Source organism: Lissotriton helveticus, chromosome 10 (assembly GCF_964261635.1).
Source record: "Lissotriton helveticus chromosome 10, aLisHel1.1, whole genome shotgun sequence".
NCBI lineage: Eukaryota > Metazoa > Chordata > Amphibia > Caudata > Salamandridae > Lissotriton > Lissotriton helveticus.
The window spans coordinates 930,695,369-930,720,095 of NC_136071.1; the positions used below are offsets into that span (position 1 = coordinate 930,695,369).

Sequence of the window (24,727 nt, forward strand, 5' to 3'; positions counted from 1 at the left end):
AGTACAGTAGCTCACACCCCAGAGCACTCAATGATGGTCTATCTTATTGCCAGTTTCTCAGAATCAGGATTAATTGTAAATTCAAAGAAGATTTCTTCAGAGAAGCAGAGCTACTCTGTATGAAACTGACTGAGAGGGGCTACCCCAGATGCCTAGTCAAACCCTACATGAAACGAGCATGGTACTCACACCGAGAATATTCTTTCAAACAAAAGAAAAGATACCCCTCTCCAAAATCACATGTGTCACCACATATTGTCCAGTGAGCAATAAACTGACCAAAATGATAAAAAAAACACTGGTCAGTACATGCACCGCTTGAAATGACCACAGGAACTCCCATATTTTCCTTTAAAAGGGGCCGTAACATTAAAGATCACTTGGTTAGGGATCACAAACCTACACATAAGGACAACTCTCTCCATTCCTAACTTAAATTACCCCCTGTGCAAGGTCACTACAAATGTAACAACTGTTTGGCATGTGATTTCACCTTGAATACCAATGTTTAAAACACACACTAAAATTGTTTTCCAACTGTAATTCACAAAATGTGATTTATTGCATTGAATGCCCATGTAAAATGCAATATATTAGACAGACCACCCAGAAGATAAGAGCCAGGATTTCACAACACAAGAGCCAGATTTGCTGCAGGATTACAACAGCACCTCTTGTTGAACATTTCCTGGAAAAAGGACACTCTGAACTGGAGTTTAAATGGCTAATGATTGAAAGTGTACGCCCCAACTGCAGAGGCGGTAATCTGCAACAGGTTCTCAACAGACTGGAATGTAAATGGATCTTCAACTGCCGGACCATTGAGCATGGACTCAACTCAATGGATGAATGGAATGCTTTCATTTAATCACTGGATATATATGAGACACATAACAGATGTCTCCAAACACAAATTTATTTACCAAAATAGCCTCCCTCACCTTGTATGTAACAGCCTAATTAGGACGCCACTCATTGTATCACTGGTAGTTTCGCTGAGTATTAAGACTATTCCCTTGTATTTAACCAGCTTATTTGCATTGTTAGTTTACAGAATTCTTTCAACATCAAAATATTGAGAATATTATCCCTAAATGTTTTATTATTTTTACAATGTACTTTTAGGCATACGTGTTTTTGTTCTAATGATCAAATATATCATCCCATAGATCTGCTTCTTCAATTTCCTTAGATCTGTCCTCTTCAATTCCTAAAATCTGTCCTCTGTTTTCCTAAACTTACTAAGAATGCCATAACACTATTAAAGGGTTAATACCCCCATGTGCCCAATTAGTCACCCCCCCTCCGCTTCACTGAGCTGCTGCATGCTCACGTACAGGCCGGCATTCCTATTAATAGCACATTGTACTCATTAACTCAGCTGTCTCCATTCAGCGCGCCTCTCACGGAAGCAAGGAACATAGCCTTCTCCTCCCTTTTTAGACTGACTCCGGCAGTCTCTCCGCCAAGTAAATCCTCAGCTTGCCACAGATTCCTTCTCTCCCAGCTTGGTGCCCTTCAACAACTCGGATGGCTTCCCTTTCCTCTTTAGGCGACTTTTCAAATGGATGGACTTAATTAATTATCCTCCACTGACAACACAGCTGTGTTGTGCCTTGAATCACCTGACTACTCATGTAAGTTTACCTCCCCCTTTTATATCACGCACTCACCGACACTCTGCCTACCGGCCGCACTCAATTGTTATTTTACAATTTCAGGACCAATTCGCAATTAAATTCTGGGCGCCCTCGTTCAAAATAATGGCATCAAGCCATTACCACGCTGCTGTTAACCACAAAGTAAGTGGAGCCACCACCGCTATTATACCTGCATGTACTCGTACCTTTCAATAGCCCTATTTAGTTATTTTCCTCTGTCCTTAGCCACCTGAATTATAATTGGGCTAACGACAGCCACGGCGCCCACCATTCTGAGTTCTTTCTTCATGCAGTTACCCAGACTCTTCTTGCAACTTCCCCACCATCAGTTTTTGAGTAAGTGCAAGTTTTATACATCATAACTAAGGCGCCTCCGAATGCTCCGTCTCTTGCTAATTCGCGCGCCCTCGATTAACTATCCTTTTCCTTCCACTTTGTTACAATCAACTCACTATCCTCATTCATTAAGTATGTCACTTTGCCTGAAATTTGAATCCTTAATTAATCTTTTCTTCACAACGGAAACATGTCCGATTCACATTGCCTGAATTTGAAACTTGGACTCATGAATTAATTCTCTACATCACGACAATATGCCCTACTTAAACATTTTACCAATAAAGGCACTAACTAACTAAGTGTCCCTTAACAAATGTCATTTTCTGTTTCGCTGGGAGCCCACCTCCGATTCTAGTATGTTGTATTAATATTCTATGACCAGGACGTCACCCTCATACTTATGTAAATATCTCTTATAGATTCGGATTGCTCACATATGCTATGTCTTGAAGATGATCTCTAAATACCGGAGAGCGAAATGTCCTCGACCCCCTACAACCAGAACTCCATATATTTTATATAAATTCATTCCTAAGGAGTTCACTTGTATGTTGTCAATGCAATGTATATATTTTAAGTCACCCTCACTGAGCACCTCACGCTTGTTGTCACTTTTGTATGTGAACACCCGAACTAGTATTATTTCTTGCACACTATTGAAAATAAACAACTATTGTTACTCTGATCGTAATGTGTCCCTGGTCACACATTTCCATGCTCCCTTCAGCATTAATTGTCTCCCCTTACTTAGTTGCACTGTTGCCCATTCGGGGGAAACCCCTGCGTCTGCCTTGGACCATTTCTTTGGCAACATTTTGAACCATTGTTTTCATAAACAGAGTTCTGATAGCAGGCCATGCCCCCTTTCTCCCCCACTCTGTAAACGTACCTCCTGGAGCGCTGTTGTTTGGGGGATGAAGTCCCCTTTGCTGCTGAGGGGCCTTAGGGGCCAACTAGCCCATCTGTTACCTCCAGTAAGCCCTACACAGTGGGAATGTTGAGAGGTGGTTGCAGGCCATGCCCCTTTCTACACCACTCTGCAAACGTGCCTCCTTGCACCCAACTATTTGGGGGATGAACTCCTCTTGAGGCTCCAAGGGGGCCTACTAGCCCCACTATTACCTCCAGTACACCCCACACAGCTGGATTGTGGAGAGGTGGTGAGAGGCCACGCTCCCTTTCTCCACCACTCTTCAAATACACCTCCTGTTTTCTTCATTCCTTTGGCGCTATATGCGAATCTTCACCAACCTTAAAAATAAAGTGCTCTTTTTTGCCCAGTTTGTGTATGGAATTACATTACAATGCACACTGCCCTATGGGCTACCTAAGGAACGACTTATATGCATTGAAAGGGGTGTTTAAGGCTTGGGAAAACAGTAATATTGCTAAGTGAAATTGCAGTTTATAACTGCATTTAAGCTGCAATGGCAGCCCAAGGACTTGTTTTAAGGGGCTACTTAAGTGGATGGCACAATAATTGGTGCAGGTCCACTAGTAGTATTTAATTTACAGGCACTCTATATGGTATACCACTTTACTAGGGAATTATATGTAAATATTCAAATCAATCAGTTGTAAGCCAATTCTACCATGTTTAAAGGAGAAAATATAAGCATTTTAACATTGGTATGTAGTGGTACAGTGCACAGATTCCTAAGGCCAACAGAAATGAATTCAGCGAAAACAGTAAGGGTGAAGCCAAAACATTTGCGGGTAACCCTGCACGGAAGGCCAAGTCCAACACAAATTGACACCATTCGACAAAGTCGGAAAGCCAAAAATAGAACTTATCCTCACAGAGCTTGTTTGCCCAGTGTGGCAGAGAACAGAGAATGTAAATTTGAATGACGAACCAATGCAGACCAGGAATTAAAAGAGAGCCCTCACTAAGGAAGGAAGTAAAGATGACACAAATGATGGCTGTTTGGATTGCTGTAAGGGGTGTCAGATTCTTCAGTACTGTCCAAATTTGTCACAAAAGATGTTATTTTTAAATCTATTCATTGGTTTCAAACAGGTCATACATGGGAGATGTCTAGACAGTACATTTGCATAATCAGTACTTACAGTCTCAAAGAAACCAACATCCCGCCCCACCCCCCCCCAACCTTCTCCCAGCCATTATCCGTAATATAGCCACTTCTGCCCTTAAACATAGCTGCACATGGTCTGTATGCCAAAGCACTGATCAATAAAAGAGAGGCAGGCCCCAGGAAAAATTGTATTAATGTCCGCCTGCCAGAGGGAGGACAGTTACAGAACGCTATCCCATACAGGGGCAATCCAAAGACGATAGGAAAAACCCAGAACATGATATGTGACGTTCAAAGTACATCAGGGTTAGACATCAAATAGGATGTAACAGGTGCGCAAAAGTCCTTAGGGCGGGAGGACTCAGGCAGCTCCTCCTCTTGTCACAAAAGATGTAGGCTTGGCCCTAAGACTATGGAAAGTCTTTTACATTTTTTCCAATTGCTAGTAGTTCTAGCCACCAGGAATTGGGAATTTCATATTTTAGCTTTAGTTGATTCTGAAACCTTAGGATGTGTTATGGATACAGCATTCCAGAGAAAGTTTACTCCTGAGGTTATCAAATGAAACACTCAAATACATTTGACCTCTAGAGACTGATGTTGGGCTACAAACCCTTCGGTTATGGCAACTGCTTCAGGTCATGTGGAAAAGAAGGCCTTTGATGCAAGTGATGCTCTAGCATTTGCCTTCAATTTAGGGAGAATATAATAATAGAAAAATGGCTAAGAGAGTCAACAGCAAATACAGTCACTCTCACAATGCTGTTTGAATTCCTGGGTTCCCCTCGGTATAGCCAGTAAATGCAAAAATTGAAGTGCTTCTTAATATATACGGCTACATCAATATCATCTGAAAATTACTTCTTACCCCCGATATACAAGGAATATGAAGATGTCTTTAGCAAGAGAGGAGCAGACAAGTTACATCCACATCAGCCCTGTGATTGCTACTGGTATCAAATCAATAACACAAACATTTTTATGTTACTAAACCTCATCAATACTACTACCCATATGTTGACTACCAAGAACTGAATGCAATTAAAGTCAAAGTCTAGATGTAGCAAAATCAACAAACTCTTCATCATCCTTAGGCAACAGATTTACCATAAAACTGAAAAAGACACGGTCTACTCAACAGTAAGATGTGAGAAATTCACCAACTTCTTCATAGGCAGGTTCTAGAAGATAGAACTTTCTCTGACTAATGCGCACTTGGATAATCCTCCTTGCCCATCCACACTTGTTAAAGACATTCCTGGAGGCAGTTCTAGGAACATAGTTGATTCTGTACAGACATGACCCTAAAACAATGCCTCTTGGAACAATTTCAAAAAGAAGACAAACTCATTCAAATTGTAGCAAACACAAAGCCTACTACACATGTTACGGACTCCATACTAGCTGCTTTAATCAAGAATTCTGGACTTACCATCATCCACCCCTCTGGACCACAATAATCAAAGCATCACTACTAGGGGCAGTTCTAGACTGCCTGAAAACAGGTCAAGTTCAACCCCTACTTAAAAAATGCAGCAGAAGATATGAACAAATTGCGTCCAGTGGCCTGTAACCAACCTGCCATTCCTGCCCAGAGTCCTCGAAAACTGTGTGCTGTCACAACTCCACAAACATATTGTGGACCACCACCTCCTAGACAATTTCTAATCAGTTTGGTTTTCAAAACTGGCTGCATTCTTGAAAGGTTCATTCTTAACATCATGGACAATGCCTTAATCATTTTGGATAAAGGGGAATTCTGTCTGCTTATACTCCTTGACCTTTCTATGGCCTTTGAAACAGTCAATCACAACATTGTTCTCCCTAAATCACAGATTGGACTGGTCGGTACACTCATCACTTCCTATATAATCCTGCCCCATTCAATCAAGGGTTCCCTTGGTGCTCGATTCTAGGTCTGATGCTCTTCAATCTACATGGAACCCATAACTCTCATTATTCACTAGGCTAACACTGCATATCATCTTTACACAGATGACACACAACTTTATCATAACATCTCTTCATAATAGGCTGTACGTGACCCTAATCAAAATGTGAACAACTGTTAATAAACATCACCCAATGTCTTATCACCCTCAAGTAGCTACTTTTCGAAGCACGCCGCATCCTAAGAATAGCTTGTATCATACATAAAGCATTGCACCACGGAACCCCAGAAATATCCTGAGGCAGACACTCACTGAGAAACTCAAACTCTCTACTCCTAAAGCCGCACACATTTAAGAAAGAAAGATCCTACTGTCGCTCCTTTACTAGTAGCACACCCAGGATATCGAACTCTGTCACTGGATAAATGCACAAACCCCTTCGATCTAGTTTTCAAGAAGAACATGAACGCACTACTGCTTGAAAGATACTCAATGAACTTACTTTTCTGGCTGTATAAAGAGAACAGTTATAGACTACCATAGCAATCCTGAATCTGCTATAATAGCTGTAGCCAAGCAATGTGGCTCAACTAATCTCTTGGTAAATTTAAGGTCATGTTTGCTCTTTATAAAACTCTCAAACAATAAATAACTCCATAAACTGCTACAGAGGGTTATGGGAGGAATAGTGCATTGAGTAAAATATATTGCAACTTTTAATTACTGGAGATGCCTTTTAAAATGTATAGCTTCCGCAGCTTTTCAGGACTATTTAAATAAAGTTTTACAGGATCTACTATACTTTTATGTAATTTTGTACTTAATGATACCTTGATTTGTTCTGAAGACCTGCAACACTACAGGAAAGTCTTAAAAATACTACAACAACACTTGTAATAAGATAAGGCTGAAAAGTGGGTCTTCCAGTATCACATTTTTGGTCTTCAATATTTATGCAGCTGGAATCAAAGTTGGTGAGGAAAAGTTAAGGTAGTGTGAGACAGGCCCTAACCTACCAATTTCAAGTAAATATGCTTTGTTGACTTCTCTGACTTCTATCACTTTTTATGCAGGACTCACCATAGATTATCTACCATATTGTCCATCTAACTAAGAATGAGGTCAGATGTCATTAGACTGTTGATCAAGAGAAGGCTTTCCAGTCACCGAGAGTAGTCCTTACAACTGCTCCCATCTCATGTATACGGATCCTCATAGACCTTTTATTGTGAAAACAGATGCATCTTCTGGTGCTACAATTGGTTATTTTGTCACAAAGGTATCCAAATACTTAGGCATTCCACACTATGGCATATTATTCAAGGACATTATCTGTTACAGAAAGTAATTACACTAGCAATCAAAGAAGGCTTCTCCCTTAGCATCATAAAACAGAGGGAACCAAGAATCTGTTCACAGTTTGGACAGATCGTAAAAACCTATTTTTACTACACCCCAGGAAGTGTGTACATTCTTGTCACACCATATTGACCTTATTTTTTACAAGATTTAAATATAACATGACCTATCGATCAGACCATCAACATGACAAGAGTTGATGTTCATTCAAGATAATTGGAAGGCTCTGTAAGCCCTTATACATCCCCATACATTCTCAGCACTGTATAAATGCAATCAGAAGAAATACAATAATTTCTGCCATTGATAGCAGAAGCTCAAACCACATTAGAATCCACTGTATTTATCAGTGTAAAGCCAATGGACGGATGTAAATAAGGATCTCTTCTCTGTCACAACAGAGCTCCATTCATCTCTATACAGGAGCTAAAACTAAATACATTATGGTGTTGTCACATTTCTCCTATGGCAGGCCATTATAGAAACAAGAAGATGAGCAAACTCTTAGATCATTACATTTGATGGCCCAGATACAATAACAAATCAAAAGCTATAGATCACATTTCACCGTCTGTGCCAAAGTGAAGTCAGAACAAATGAAACCTACAGGACGTTAACAAACTTTACCAATGCCCCAACAGCTGCGTAACATTAATTCTATGTATTTCTACCAAATGCTCAAGGGTATAATATGTAGTTAGCTGCAGTAGATTATAACACAAAGTTAGGTCACTTCATACCCCTCTGAAAGATTCCCACAGCTCCTAAACTTGCATGAATTATTTACGACAATATATTTTAACTCCATAGTCCCCTGCAAATATTAATCACAGAAAGAACTAGTCAGTTTACAACCTATTTTCGAAACATTTATTTAGGAAGTATAGGAATTGTAAAATATAAATCAACAAGTTGTTATACATACATAGATAGCAGATGGAAAGGTTATATTAAGCCATATACTCAGAAGACTGAGCATTGTCGGCAGCCCTAGCTGAATTTGCATACAACAGCTCCTTGCATAGCTCTTTCGGCTGTTCACTTTTGTTCCGCACATTGGCCTTTCATCCATGTATTTTGCCAAAAGTCATATCTATTTCTATTTAAACTATATCTACTGTGACAGAATCAAACTAGTTCGGCACCCAGCCCATCAACATCCCCTACATCCTGCCAAGGCAGGGTACAAACATTCCTTTCAGTAACAGGCATCACTCAGCTATTTCTATGTACAAGATTGGAGACAAAGTCTGGCTTTCCACAAACTGCCTGTCCATAACTGTTTCAACATCTATGTTTAGTCCCAAGTTGAAGAGTCCCTTTAAAATTCTCAAATGGGTGGATTCCTTAGTCCTATGACTCTCCTTCTACCTCATTGGAGAGTACATGCAATGGTGCATGAATCTATAGTAAAACCAGCTCTGTCCGGGTCCATTGATTAACATAATTCTTATGTAATTCTAAACAGACCCCAGCAGCATTAGGTAGAGTCCAACCTTGACTCCTGTATACAACACAGTAAACTTCAATATTTAGCAGCCTGGAAAGAGTCCAATATCTCCAAGACAATCCTGGGAATTTGTTGATTTGCACATGTGCCTCTGTTTGTCGCCACGTTTCATCACAGACATCTTTATAAACCTGGTTCTAAATCTTTCTAATTTGGAAGGGGGCTTTTGGGAGGCATGTGTGTGTGTAAAATATACGTTTCAAAAATGCACTTTTGTGCATTTTTGAAACTTTTCGCAAATTACCATGAAGGTTTACTTCATGGTAATTTTTCCCTTCCTAATTGCGAATTCGCAATTTAAAAAAAATCTTGCATAGCATTTAAGAAATCGCAAAAAATTGCGATTTCTTAAATTGCGAATAATGAAAAAAAATGATGCATCCCAAAAAAGGTTTTTGCATTCGCAAATGGCCGAATTTTGCGATTCGCACCGTTTGCGAATGCAAAAAAGCTTGATGCATGTGGGCCTATGCCCTGTGCTAAAAGCCTGCTCTGCTTAACCCAACCCTGTCTGCAGCTGGTTTGCTTGGGTTAGGGTATGGGAACAGAGACTTGACAGAGATCAAACTCTGTGCCCAGAGCCTGCTGTGCCTAGCGAAAGGCTGCACATAGCTGGTTGGGGTAAAGTGGTTGATGGCCATAGACTCTGGCCCATAGTCTGCTGTGCGTGGCTCAAAGTTATTTGCAACTGGTGTAGTGGAGCGTTGCATAATGCAGGGCCTGGTCATAGTTTGAATGGGTGGAAATGAATGCCATACAACACCACAAAATCATTGATTATTTGAAAGATGAGTAATACAAAAGTACTTAGAAGATAAATGCAATTCTCAAAAGCACTGAAAGTTATGGTTTTCACTTTAAACATAAAAAACATAATTATTACCTCCTGTGTAAATAAGTATTTCCTTAATCTTGACAGCATGTTTCCGAACAGTCTATGTTACCGAATAGTCTAAATGTCGATGAGGAGTCATACACATTTTTATAATTTTCACAGTATTATTTTGATTACAAACCGTCAGCCCCTGATAGTAATGTTAGTGACCTGGCACCGTATTTAGGATCGCCAACAGGGGTATGAATTATTGTAACAGTTACAGTTTATGTTGTAATTACTAACATCCCTCTGAATTAAATGAACTTGTACTTTTGTGTGTGTCCTAAGGACTGGTAAGCTATAATTAAACTATGAATAATTGGAAAATTATGGTTTTGCCAAAATAAGACATGTTGAATGTACACAGGGCACAAAATAGTTAATCATGAATTGAGGAAAACAAAAGATTTTCTTAGAACTGCAATTTGATTATTTACTGCACAATATGGAATGAAATTGAGGGAAAAAATGTAACTCACAGTATTTCTTTTATGTTTACGAATCATGTGCGCTGTGCGCTGTATATAAGGGGAAGAAAATGACCCTGAAATCGTTTTTGATTAAGGATGCTTGTATTGGCTGAAATGTATCATATGGAAGAGACGTTAGTGAATAATTAAATTCTTTTTTGAGCAGTACGGTTCTTTGGGATAGGAGGGCAATGACAGGAATTATATATTTGTGTGTGTGTGTGTGAATATATATATATATATATATACACACACACACACACACTGGTACAGGGACATTATAGTTAAGCTTATGATCATGTCATGAGTGATGTAATATATGAGGTCATAAGCAGTGCATTGCGGGCGTAAGTTATAATTAGCTCAGGTAACTGTATATGCTGAATTTCAATTGTTTTGTATGAGTGCAATCTGAGCTTAAATATGATGTCATTTTTTGCAGTGAATTTCAAGTTGTAAAAAAAATTAATTTCCTTGCTCAGTGTCCCTGTAACCTTTGCTTTTCTTCAATGAAACTCTACTGTTTTTCTAATTTTTTTTCCTAACTATAATGTCCCTGTAACCTTTGTTTTTTCCAGTTTATTTCTACGTTTTTTTAAAATTCTATTTCGTAAATGTTATGTTCCTGTAACCTCTGTTTTTGTATGTGATTTTTAAAGGTTTTTAAGTTGTAGTTCCCAACGATAACCTATAACAGTAGGTGTGTGGGTGGCTGTATGGGTAGCTGAGTGAGTTTGTGAGTGGCTGTGTGGGTCTGTGAGAAGATGTGACAGTGACAGAATGGGTGTACAAGTGGCTGTATCAGTGTCTGTGTGAGTGTATTGGTAACTTTATGAGTGATTCTGCACAAATTGAAGCTTACCTGTTCCATTTTACAAGATCAGTCCACAATTTTGCACAACATGTCTACCCAACTGGAGTACTTTCCACTGGTTAATTAGGAAGTGCTACCTGTTTGGGTAAATGTGTAGAGCATATTCTAGTGTACAGCTGTGTAATGGAACAGGATGAAATGTCTGCTGAGACCTTGTGTGTGTTTCAGCAATGCGATTGTGCTACATACATCTTTATCCTGAAATATGTGATTACATGAATTCTCCTATAGAGTAGACAACAAGAGTAGAAAGAGGTGTTTCGTCCCAAACAAAGGTACTTCCCATCAAACACATAAAGTAAGTGCATCTTTTTTTGGAGGAGTTTTCGTCATATTCTTTGGCATCAAAAGAATATTAAGAAAATGTACTGAGGAGCTGCTTGCATAGCAGGACATCATCCTGGCATAAAGTGGGAAGAAGCTTCCATACTACTAAGGTGAACAGGGCAGGGACAAGCGGTTATGGTGATTTTCCATATTTACATACTTGTAAACATAAAAAGAGAGTACCATGTATTCTCCTCTCATAAGGAGACAACCAGAAAGAACCTACTCATCAGAGTTAAAACATTTTGCACTCTGATAGGTCAATGATGTATTCCCATCCATCCTTTGAAAGAAAAAACTCTTACTTTGCCTACACCAAGCCAAAGAAGTTAGAATATTCTATCTTGGAAGAAACAGATGTGCCCAGATGGCCTTTTTATCACATTTTTAATGTTAACGAATTCTTTGCAAAACGCCATAATACGCATATTTCGGTAGCGAGGTTATTCGAAAAATCATTGTGATTTTTAGAAAGTCTAAAAAACATATATACACATATTATAATTAATGTTTGTGGTCAGTGGTTTACTAATATAAAATATAAAGTCTGAATTTCATAAGTAATTTTATCGTTCAACACTGTTTTATTCTATTTCCAGAATCACGAATGCTTTGGCGGTTGCAAATACGCTGATGTTTGCGAACATAACATGACTACGGACTAAAGGGATCTCATTGGATAAAACACTTTACATTATTCTGGAAAGGAAGACCCCAACTCCTTTTCTTTCCAGCACCTTCTTTTTTCATATTGGAAATTCATTTTGGTGATTTTTTAAAACTTATTTCCAAATAAAATGGCATTTGGTGGCAGTGAGGATCAGCAGCCACACCCTGATGAACACAGTTCTTTTGAGGAGAAACCCTTGGCAAAGTGCCAATCAATTGCTTAGGAGTTATTCACCTTTCCCTCCGGGGAAAGAAAGTGGTGGCAAAGCATGTTAAGTTTCCCTTATGTGACAAGACTGTCTCCAAAGGTATGTCTAAGAAATATTCGTACGGGACAATGAGTATGCTCAAACCACTCTAACCACTTTGCCAAAGCAGAGAGGCAGTGCAGCGCAGGGGACCCATCTAGCTCAACTGCAACACTAATTGCTCCTGGGGACCCTCTTCTATCTGAGGTCCAGCAACGGCTTCCGGAGAAGTCATCCGAACTCCAAAGAAATAGCACTTTTTGTTTGGACTGCAAGAACGTTCTAAATGTAGGAGGAAAACTGTTGCTGCAGTTTTGTAGGTAGCAAAACTACCCAAGAGTTCATTTTAATATTTTTTTTAATTACACTTGTTTCCCCAGTTTTGAGTTTTTTGTGTTAAAACCTTTTCTAGTTGCCATTTTATTTGTTAAAAAATACCAAAAAAGCGAAATGTTAAAAAATCACAAAAAAGTTCTGACAAATCACAAAAAACAAAGGTTCAAATTAAAACCACCTTTCTTGGTTTAACGAAAGATAAACTGTAAGTGTCTGTATGTGTAAGTAAAGAATATGAGTATGTGCATTCCTGTGTTAGTTGGTGAGTGGGAACATGAGTGAGTAAGTGGTTAACTGAGTGGATCAATGGATGAGTGACTGAGTCTGTCAGTGGCTGTATAGGTAAGTCAGCCATTGTATCAGTATGTGTATGAGTAAGTGATTGTATGTATTAGTAGCTGTATGAGTGAGTGATGTGATGTGTGATTAGGTGTATGGGTGAGTGAAAGACAGTGGCTGCATGAGTGAGTGAGTAGATGTGTCAGTGGGTATATAGATAAGTGATTACATGATGTATGAGTGAGTGAGTGAGCATGTGAGTTGATGTATGGGTGAGTGAGTCAATGTGTGAGTAGGTATATGGGTGAGTGAGTGGTTGTGCGAGTGGCTGCATGGATGAGTCAGTGTATGTAAGTAGGTTTATGGGTGAGTGAGTGTCTGTATCAGTGAGTAAGGGGTTACATGAGCAGATATATGGGTGAGTGAGTCGCAGCATGAGTACTGAATGGATGAGTGAGTGTCTCTGTAAGAGGTAGTGTTGGTGAGAGAGCGAGTGTATGAGTCGCTGTTTGGGTAAGTTACTAAATATATGAGTATCTGTATGGATGGGTGAGTGGCTGTGTCAGAGACTGTATTGTAGACTGAGTGTGTGTGTCCGTAGCTGTATAGGTGACAGAATGGTTGTGTTGGTGTCTGTGTAGGCGAGTCAGTGGCTGTGTCAGTGAATGTATAGGTGTGTGAATGACTGTGTAATCAGTGGCATGGGTGAATAACTGGGTGTATCCGTGGTTTCAAGCTAGAGTGATTGAGTGTGTAAGTGACTGTATAAATGAATTATTGGTTGTATGAGTTTTTGTATGGGTCAGTGAGTGCTTGTGTCAGTGACTGTATAGGTGTGTGAATGTGTGTGTTACTAACTAAATTAATAAGTAAGTGGATGCATGAGCATCTTTATGGGTAAGTGAATATTAGTGATAGCAGCTGTATTGGTAAGTGAGTTGGTGTGTTACTGACTGTATGAGTGAGTGAGTGGGTGACTGTATGAGCCTCCCCCTTGGCATACACCTTGACAATGAAAGTTTGTTGAACTGCACAGAAAGAAGTAATTCGGAATTTACTTTACTCCAATAGATGGTGTCATTCGACTGTTGAAAAATAACATAAATATAAGTTAGTATTACATAAAAAAAATCCAGCAACAAAACAGGACTCACTGCTTATGTTGTAATATCATTTCACATTATAGTAAAGCATTTTATTTTCCCTTTTTTCTGTTATCAGCTTTTATACTTGTACTCCATAAATAATGTGCTGTATAAATGTTCATCGTTGAACAGTGGGGGGAAAACTATCAGAAAGATTGTAGAAAAAAACAGAACTGCAGAGTATATTATTACAAATACGTGACACTATGCATTGCACTTACTACAATATTTGAATACATTGTTTCATTTATAGTTACTGAACTAATCTCAACAAACATATCTTTAAAATACCTCTATCAGTATTAGAAGTGGTACGTTACTATTAATAGATATAAATCACACTTGAGTTTTGCATACCCTTTTGTAAACCCCATCCACGGTAGGCCGAACGATGTCTTAAACACTGAAAATCCACTTAGAAAAAATACCAGGCACTACTTTTTAAACAGTAATACCCCTTCGAACTTTGGTTGAAGAAACAAAAGGTAATAATTAGGTAGTTTAAAAAACGTTTGTGCTTAAACGTGAGGTATGTATATGCAATGTAGACATAACATCTGATCTACAAATTGGGCAGGTTGCATTTTGATTAGCCATTCTGATCAATCTGTCAAAAGATACAGTTTTGCAATCTGGAAGTGTGAAGTACAGAAATCGCTCAGAATTTATTTGAGTGGTAGACATAAAAGAGCAATCTTCACACTCATGGTTCCATGTGTAACTCAGTCCAAATAAGTCATCTATATTCATTTCTTCTTCTACTAAAACTCCAAGGATGACCACTATAAATTACTGTGCATCATGTTGACTGTTGTGAGTAAATAGTACTTATCCACTACATATATCTACTAGATCTTGAATGCCATAAGTAAAATGTATTACAGGCCTATTACTATTTAAACTTGCAGTAAACCACACAGTCCAAAATGCAATCACTTCTGTAGTGTCAGTTCAATTACATTTATACTCCGCACAACTCAATGTCACAAACCAAGTAACTGCACCTAGGTTTCTCAACATACTTTTCAATTCTCCATGACAACGATTCCAATACTGATTGGTGCCACGTCGGCATGCCATCAAATTAATCAAGTTATATTCCAACATCTCATACTTCCCATGATCTTTGTCAACACATTCCTTTGCAGAAAGATTTTGTAGGTTAGCTCCTGTCTTCAGTATGAAGTTTATAGCATATGATAGTCCAGATAAGTCACTCTCAAATAGAAGATGGAATTTGTATGGAATAAACTGGTGAAATCTAGGATCTTCTGAATAAAATCTGGTTGATCTTTATTCAGCTGCAGGTATTTGTATGGAGGGGTCATCATACCGGCCACCTGCTCCAGTGGGAAAAAGTTGTGAAAACAGCAAGCCTCTAAACCTTTCTCCCACACATTCATGGGAGCTCCTTGTGCTTTTTTCATTTGAAAGGTATCAATAGCATTATCAATAACTTCTTTACAATGAAGTGGATGGATGCTATAGTGTTCTTAAATTTCTCCCGATTTGGATATATCCACTTTCTCAATCTGTCCACTTGATGGTAATGTTTCATCTTCTATATAAGTTAAATCTCAAACAACATCAACATTTTTGTAATGAATATTATTTTCTGCCATGTAAAATGTAGCTTTGTTTACTTTATTAACATCCACTAACTCCTGACAGATGTTTTTGTTCTTTGTAGGGACACCATTTACTAGAATGTTAAGTGGTTCATCAATATCTACCCCTACAGTTTCAATATTCCATTTAAAATCTAAAGGTAAGTAGACATCTCTTCCTTCAAAGGCCTTTCTGTAGCTCTGTTGGTGGCAGCTTCCCGGTCTTTGACTCTCTACAGACTATTGCTTTCGAATGGGTGTATATATTGTATGAGAATTAATTCATAAACATATAATTGTTCAAAGTTGTTCTGAAATTGATACCAATTCTAACGGGTTATGTATTGCTCTAGCTGGCATTTTGTTATCTTCTAACTTATTATAGCAATACTTAAATACAATTTTCAATGCTGACAAATCAAAGTGTTCCTCTACAAATAAATATTCAGCAAATTCTTGCAACTTATCTCTGTTCTCTTGTTCAGTTTTTGAGAACAAAAGGACATTGCGAGTTTGGTGTTTGTAGTGAGTGTGTCAACAACAAATGCAAACACAGTTTGGGTTCTCTGAAGAAACTGTGTTGAACTTTGCAATCTCTTATGCCAAGTTATCAACAGTAATACCTGTGTCTTGTTGCTCAACAGCAGCACATACCAACTCCTCTTTTTCCCTAGCCTCATATTCATGACCAAAGAAACAAAACTGAACATCTTCACAAACCTTTTCAACCTCTGTGACTGTACCATGAAATAGAGCTCTATTGATTTCTACTAAACATAATGCAGGAGTTTTTACAAAGTAAAGTCTCCTAACAAAAGTTTGCATTTTACAGTGATGCACAGCTAACATTCTGAAGTGATGAAAGGTGCGTCTGCAGACTTTCATCGACAGACATGGCAGTTAATGTCTGTGTAAATTAGTATGCTCCCTCAGTTGGCATGGATTTAATCCTTGCAAAATTGCAATTTTCCATTTGACACTTCTACCTGGAAATTGACATAAAGAAAAATCTTGATATGTCAAATGATTCCTGTTGAACACAGAAAATACTTCTACACTGCCATTTGTATGCAAGTGCCTGTCTATGCCTTCATTGTACCTCCTGAGCTATCACTTCCTCTACATCCCTAAGAACCATATCTTTATTTGCAATGGGACTACCATCTTTAACTTCATACCATTGACCAGTTATTTCAACTGCACACACTAATACACTTCTAAAAATTTTAGAAAATTGCTTCTATTTACAAGTCTTTTTTTTGGCTTATTCTCTTCATACACATCACAGTTTTAGCCAGTGTTCTCATTCTGTTCAGAATCAAAATAAACAGACTCATCTTCAGAGCAAATGCCTTATCTACTACTATCTCAATATGTTTTTTTTGTTTGAATAATTCTCCTCCCCTTTTATACTGTCTCATAGTTTGTACCAAATTCTGAATTACCCTTCTATGAAAAATTCTGACTATTACTTCCTTAAATTCCCTCTGTCTTTTTGGTAAACTATCTGCTTTCTCAAACAATTTATTACTCTTAAAGTCACTTAGTTTATCTCCTTTCGTAGCCGATTTAAGACCTTGCTTTTTATTTGCATGGTTTTGCTCACTGTGCATTTTTCCACATACTATTTTTAGAATCTTTTTAGTTATCTTATCAGCAGCTCTCTTCTCTCTAAGCACACTATCCACATTGTCCCTTTTCTTTCTCTGTTGTAAGAAGATAGTATCCTTTCCTCTCTTTCTTTCTTCTTTCACCAGCATTATAACTCTCTGTTTTTAAGTAGAAGTAGATGTTGTCTGGAAAGAAAAAAATAAATCTATATTTTTTCTTTTAATTATATATTATTAAATTACATATTTTAACCATTTAATTACCAACATAAACAGTTATGTTACTATCTTTTAGCCACTCTTGGTGCCAGATGTATGAGCCTTCCATTTTGCGAGTCACAAATTCTGTTGTTTTGCGACTCACAATTTGTCACTCGCAAAATGGAATTTACAACAGTGTCTCAGACACTCTTTGCAATTCCCAATGTGGTCACAAACAACTTACCCCATTAATATCCATGAGGCAGGTCGCAATTTGCGACCCTATCGGGAATGGCCAGCACTCACAGGGATGGTGACCTCCTGGGGTCAGCAGACCACAATGTCTGTGACTGCTTTTTAAATAAATTGTTTTTTAAAGCAGCCCGTTTTCCTTCAACAGGCTGCATTTCAAAATGAAAAATGAAATGTTTCTGTTTCATTTTTAGGTCTCACCTACGCAGTCCGCATGTCCTGCATAGGAAGACCTTTAGCCATCACTCTGGTCATTTTCAAGCAAACACCCGAGCTTGTGGTGACATCCACCTTGCGGGAGCGAGCTGGGGCACGCCACAAGCACGAGTGTGTGCTTGAAAATGAGCAGACTGCGCGCACGCACGCAGCCCTCCCCGGCTCCCTCTCTCTCTCTTGGTCCCTGTCTCTTACAAGAGTGAAGAGATAGGTTTTAAAAGGTTTTAAAGTGAATAGCTTCACATAATACAATCCCTTTGAAGGGGGTCTTCGCCAGGTCTCCTTTCTGGTTTGCAGGCGCAGCGCTCTTTCATCTGACTGAATAAATACTTCTGAGTGCACATTGTTCCCCTCTGCAGCTGTAAAGGAGATACATTCATAGGACTTTAACCCTTTGCTTCTGACTCCCCTTTCTTTTCTGTTTTTTTGTTTGTTTTCAACATGACGTTCCTGCTTGACTGCATTTCGCGTAGGTATGATCTTGTTCTTTACAAAGGTGACCTCACTCGCTGGGAGGGGATCAGGCAATTATGTGTGTTGTGTCAAACACACCTGGAGTGGTTGGAGGGCGAATAGGACCTGCACACCAGGATTGGAGGATGAAGAGCCCACTGTGTGAATCAACGTGTGGCGCACCACGTGTGTGTGTCTCTGCTGCCGAATAGTCGCTAGAGCACGCACGCTCTTCTGCGCATTTTGTTGCCGCTTTACTTCAGTGAATGTGCTTGTTAGCACAACATTTAGCACTTGTTAAAGATTGCAGGATTCACTGTTAGCATGAGCTGAAAGCCATTTTGTACTTGCCAGCCATTTTAGTTAGCCATGTGCTTGCCATGTGCTTTCTCCCTCTTCCAGAGCCTTGCACATACTCAGAAAGGCCTAGCTATTAGAATGCACCTTCTCCTAGTATAGAACTGTCAGGTTTTTCTTGCTGATGTAAGGAGAAATATCTCTCCTCCCACTTTCTTGAGCAAGCACATTTTGTATAGCCATATTAGTCAGTAACCATGCTTATATGTGCCAGGACATCCCCTTGGTTTTATGTTGACTATGTAACCTATGCATATATAAGTCCCCTTTTCTCTGTACTCCTTAGAATGCCTCCTACAATGGCTTGAGGGTACTGTGTGACGCAATCTCCCTCATCTGAGGTTAATAAATGCAATGTTTTTATATTACAGCTTCCGTGCCAATTTCTTCTTTGTTGGTTTAAAAGGACCTGGTGTATCAGTGAACCCCTTAGAAGGTTTTTATTTCTTCAAATGGCACCCGAAACATGGACCTCATCAGAAAAGGGTCTATCCAAGGGAGTGGTCTTGACAGGAGACAGGAATCTACTGAGGAGAACAGGACTCTACTAAGGAGGTACCCTGCACACTGAGATTTTCTCTCTCTGCAGCCCAGTATATTTCTCGTCTTCCCTGATCTGGCGCTCCAGGAGGTAGCCGCTCCTGACTGAGAACCTTTTTGGTGTGAGTATTCTAAAAATTACCGTTAGGTCATTCAGAACTTCGCAGTGAGAGGTTGGAGATTTGTGCTTGGAAAGGTTGTCGACATGTGCTTGACTTGTATTGGCCAATAATGGGATTAGTGTGACTTGTGTGATTATATGTAAATTGCAATTTATGTAGGCAGGTAATGAGGAGATTTTTCTCTAAATTGTAAAAACTTGAACGGCACATATTAGGTTAAGTGCCACTTGGTGAATAATATTGTATATGCTGCAATATTCTTGGCATGCCTGTTCTTAGCACACATTGTAGAATTTGTTGCTTTCTTGGAGGTACCATTGTGAATCTTAAATGAACTCAGCTGGTTCCCCTAGAGGGGATACCTAAATAGGTTTAGGTATAAAAACGTATTTCTTCCTTGGTGACTAAGTACCCCATGGAATTAAAATATGTACATAAAAAAGGATCCTGATTTGTGCACTTTAACTTTTATAAGTGGTGATATGCAGAGCATTGTTTTTGGGTCTTCTGCCAGCCAAAACTAGCAAATTTGGTGTATTTTGGCTTCTTGAACATGGAACAGTCTTTGACCTGTGTTTGTGCAGTCTTTTGGGCTATTTTTGAGAGCTTTTCTTGTAAATATGACTTACAACTAATATTTACAAAAGGTTTGGTTTCAGTACAGTCTGTGAGCTGTCCCTTGGCTCTGTCCTAAGTGTTGATTTGTGGGTTAATTATGTGTTTAAATGTCTATGTGGTTTGTGATTTGACACCGGTGGTACTTGTGTGAGTAAGTAACGATTGCGCTTTTTGTGTGAGAATGTCTAGCCTTCAGCACGCTGTATTGTGTGTTCTGAGTGTATGATGCCCTTCTGAAAATTTCTGGAATTAGCTCAATGTATTTTTTGTTGTCATCATTCTGTTATACAAAATGTAATGTAATTAATTACATATTAAATAAAAAAATCCAGAAATGAATTATGTAACATATGCTAAATAGCTGTACGCTACCATTAAAATTGACAAAGTAAGAAACTATAGATATGTGCAAATTGCCACAATGCTACAAATAAGATTAGAATTCACATTCAATAGGATTAAAATACGCCTCATACAGAGGAAGAAAATCGAAATTGTGTGCTTTGCAATAACTATGACTAAAATACAAAATGTTATAGCATTTTCCTTAGATACATTGTATTGTATATTAAAAGGCTTTCACATCATCTGAGTGAATTGGTTGTTGCTGAACTAAACACGACATTATCAAAACGATAGATTTTGATTGTCTTGAAATGCCTCAATTTTTAAATAGACTGTGACGTGCTTACTTTCAGCACCAGATAAAAAAAAGCTTTCCAACAACTGTGTTTAAACTGTCACACGGCAGTGCTGAGGAAGGTGCAGAATTCGATGTCTCCTGGTCAGAGCAACAGCTGTGTCAATAACTCATGGCTATTTCTGGTCCCAAGCCACACAGAAAATGCTGAGTCAACTAGATTTTAAGTTAAGTGGTATAAAGGCCTGCATTACAGACTGTTGATTTTAAAAGTTACAAAAGACAGTTTCATTATTTAGGATAACAGAGAAAAGATTGAAAGTAGGGATTTCCTTTTTTAATGCCTTTTTACATAAGCACATCTGTGGTTCTGATGTTAAAAAATAACTGTCCTTTAAAAAGTGGTGCTCAATTTTCATATTTCAAGTAAGGCTTCTGTGCTTAGGGTTATAAATGAATGCGTTTAAATATGATAGGAAAGGAATGACGCTTGCTTTTTATATGTGGAACCATCAAAAGGGTTGGTGTTATTAAAAATAAAATAAAAAGGGAATTTAGACGATATGAAAAAAAATGTTCATTAAAAATAAGTGCACTAAAAACTTTTTTGATCTCTATACTGCCTAATTATCATACTGAGAACTCCTAGTATCAAAGTTGAATTTAAGCAGTGCTGTACCACAATGGGGGAAACTAAAATGTAAAATGTCATTTTACCCAGGCGTACAAAACTCATTTTGTAAGGGTGTACACCTTATACATTTCTGATCCCCCATTCCTGGGAAATCTAGGGGACACTCTGGGGATGACTAATATGCCAAAACATTGTGGGTCTTTTATTTTTAAGTGCCCCTAACACCAAAGTCGAATTTGGGCAAAATGTACCTTTCAAAAGCAGTGCTGCCACTCAGAGCAGTTTTCAAACTGCTCTTAGGCTTCAGCAAATGCACACATTTAAGTATAACACAAATAGATGACCTCTATACTGCTAGAAAAGCACAACACACACTGCACGCAAATGAAACTAAGTATAAAAAACCAGCAGAAGTTATTATCCTACCCGTCATTTATTATTTTTTTAATTTTTAATTTTATTTTTGTTGTTGTTTACATACATAGAGAAAAGAAATACCAAAGAAACACCACATTACGGAGTGACACATTGCACCTCATTTCTAGAAAAGCACTAAAAACCAGTTGCCAAATCCATATTCCATTACAAATTGGACCGTTGTGCCTGGTTCCTTAATATATACACAAAAGAAGGAGTATTCTGCCCTGACATTATCTCAAGTAGATCAGCATTTGAACACATAGACAGATATCTAAAGTACCCAGCAGATAAACATAATCCGGTGAGACTTCAATCAGCAAAAAGAAAAGGAATTATGATACATTCACCAATTTACATTTGAAAATCAACCGAATTTTGGACATTTGAAATATTTACATACCCATATTACCGAAGCCAGTCTGTTATAGGAGCCCACAATTTTTGTCCCTTTCTTGTCTACTTTGTCTTTTTAATCGATACACTGAGCTCTCTAAATTATATACATCTAAGAATCGTGAGCGCCAATTACAGAAAGTAGGAGTGATACAGAATCTATCTACAGCCATTGCCATAAAGACAAGCCCAGTAACAGCACGCGGCCAGCTCCCGTTCACCCCTACCCCCATAATAACCATGTCTGGAGAGATAGATATGGGGAGCCCTAAAACTTGGACCAAGAAGGAATCCAGATCCCGATAAAATATCATTAACCTAGGACAAGAAAAAAACATGTGAACTGTATCTGCTAATACCGTCCCACACCTATTACAGGACCCGCCCACACACCCAGCCCATTTGGCTATCTTTGCCGGTGTATAATACAAATCGAAAATAGACATAAAATGTTGACTTTGGAGATTACCCGATAATAAAGTTTGATTAGCTACTTCAAGTGACTCTTCGATGCTGATCTCCTCCTTCCCAAATTTCCGTTCCCATTCATCCTTCTGATTAACTAGATCATCAGGAAGGGATTCAAGCAGACTCTGATATATCCCCCTTATCCGGGATTTCCTACAAATTGATTCCACCAATAATATCTTCCCATATTCTCCATTCATGGATTGTTTTTTGCTATCTAAGAAGCTACAGATCTGTAAATATTTTAAAAAAATCCCACTTATCAAGACCATAATTCTCTTGCAAAAAAGAAAAAGAAGCTAATTGGTCTTCCTGGACCAGATCCCCCACCATGCTAATCCCAAATCTTTGTATGATTTGATCTTGGAAAATTACAGGTAAAAAACCCTAGAATCCGAAAAGGGTATGTAGCTATTAATATTGTGAATTTTAAATCTGTTACGCACCTTCCTCAAAACCATATAGGCCACCTGCGGAGTCTTAAATCTGTTTTTATTGTAATAACTAGGTTCTAGGATTTTGACCAGGCAATGTTTAGTCCCCCAAACCAATTTAAAAAATAGTTGGGCGGAATGCCACTGAGCACCGACTCCTATCTCCAACCAAAAGTATCCCCATATGTTGCAGCATACACACCCAGTAATAAAACAGGAAATTAGGGATGGCCCAACCCCCACGCATTCTAGGGAGGGTCAGCCACTTGGTCGCTCTCCTTGATCTGTGATAGCTCCACATGATTCTGGAACACATCCTTTCGATCTTTGTAAACTATGGAGCAGGAAACACCAGAAGAATGGTCCTGAAAACGTATAATATTTTTGGCAATACCATCATTTTAATGACATTGCTACGCCTATGCATAGACAGATGTAAATGGTCTAATCTTTCCAGCGTCTGGTCAGTTGTATCAATTATGGGACTGATATTTATGTCTGGAATTTGGTACACCTCTTCAGTAAGCTTAATCCCCAGATAAGTCACTGCTGGCACAATCGGCAGATCCGGAAAAGACTCCATGCCCGAATACAAAATGAGTCTTATCGGTATTTAGCTTGTACCCTGCGTGGATACCATAGTGCTCAGTTTGATATATAACTGCTGCGTATGCCGATCTTATGTCGGATGTGAATATCGCGACATCATCGGCATAAGCCCATATCTTATATTCAAAACCATTAACACTTATGGTCTGAATATCACAACATTGTTCAAGTTTCTGCAGAAAGGAGTCGATATATAACGAAAACAAAAGGGGAGAGCAGGGGCAACCCTGCCTAGTGCCCCAGCTAATATTAATCACATCGGACTCCTGTCCGGAAATCCGAATCCCCGCCACCGGTGACACATAAAGGGCCTGAATAAATTCCTTAGCCATCCCCTTCCAGCAGAGAACGGACCACAGGAACCGCCAGGAGACCCTGTCTAACGCTTTCTCGGCGTCCAACAAGATCATCCCAAGTGGAGACCCCGTGGCCCGCGCCGAGTCAAGAAGGGAGATAGCTCTCCTAACGTGTCCCTCCCCGGGATAAACCCGTGCTGTCGTAGAGAAACCAAGGGTTTGACGACACTGCCTAATCTGGATGACAAAATCTTGGAATAAATCTTACTGTCGGCGTTTATGAGTGAGATAGGTCTGTATGATGAAGGATTTATTTCTGGTTTCCCTTTCTTTCTAAATACAACAATGGTAGTTCTCCTCCAAGACTCAGGTATGCAACCCTTTTGTGCTGAATGAAATAGGGATATTAAGTCTGCTCTTAAGACATTCCTAAATGTTCGAAAGAATTCGAGAGGGATCACGTCTGGGCCCACAGCCTTACGAGCGGCAAGAGAGGTTATAGCTGTCTCTATCTCTTCCCACGTAATTGGGGCCGCCAGAGACGTGTTGTGGTCTAAAGTGACTTTACAAGTTTGAAGATCCTCAAAAACTCCTCTAAAGGCTGCTGTACACTTCTCGCTTCTCCTCCCCTGACTTCTTCAGTATACAGTTGTTGATAAAAGTTGTGAAACACTTTCAAGACCCCTATTGAGGAATCATAAATTCTACCAGACTGAACTTGTATTCTATCAACTGTATTTGAGACCTCCCTCTGCCGTAATCGCTTAGCCAGAACCCTTCCCATATTTTCCCCAAGTTCATATGCCTCAGTTCTATATTGGACCTACTTAAGGGC

The 24,727-nt window shown here is 38.9% G+C and overlaps 1 protein-coding gene and 1 long non-coding RNA gene across 2 annotated transcripts in view; one reads left to right on the forward strand and one right to left on the reverse strand.

The window, feature by feature from the left end:
• FAM237B (family with sequence similarity 237 member B) overlaps window positions 1-24,727 on the reverse strand; it is a 459,720-nt gene that overhangs the window by 18,403 nt on the left and 416,590 nt on the right. The gene's annotated exons all lie outside the window — the stretch shown is intronic.
• On the forward strand, window positions 1,533-12,535 carry LOC144785550 (uncharacterized). The gene is made up of 4 exons (XR_013601957.1): window positions 1,533-1,637; window positions 1,722-1,802; window positions 1,887-1,997; window positions 11,945-12,535. It is a non-coding gene; the product is annotated as an uncharacterized LOC144785550 (long non-coding RNA).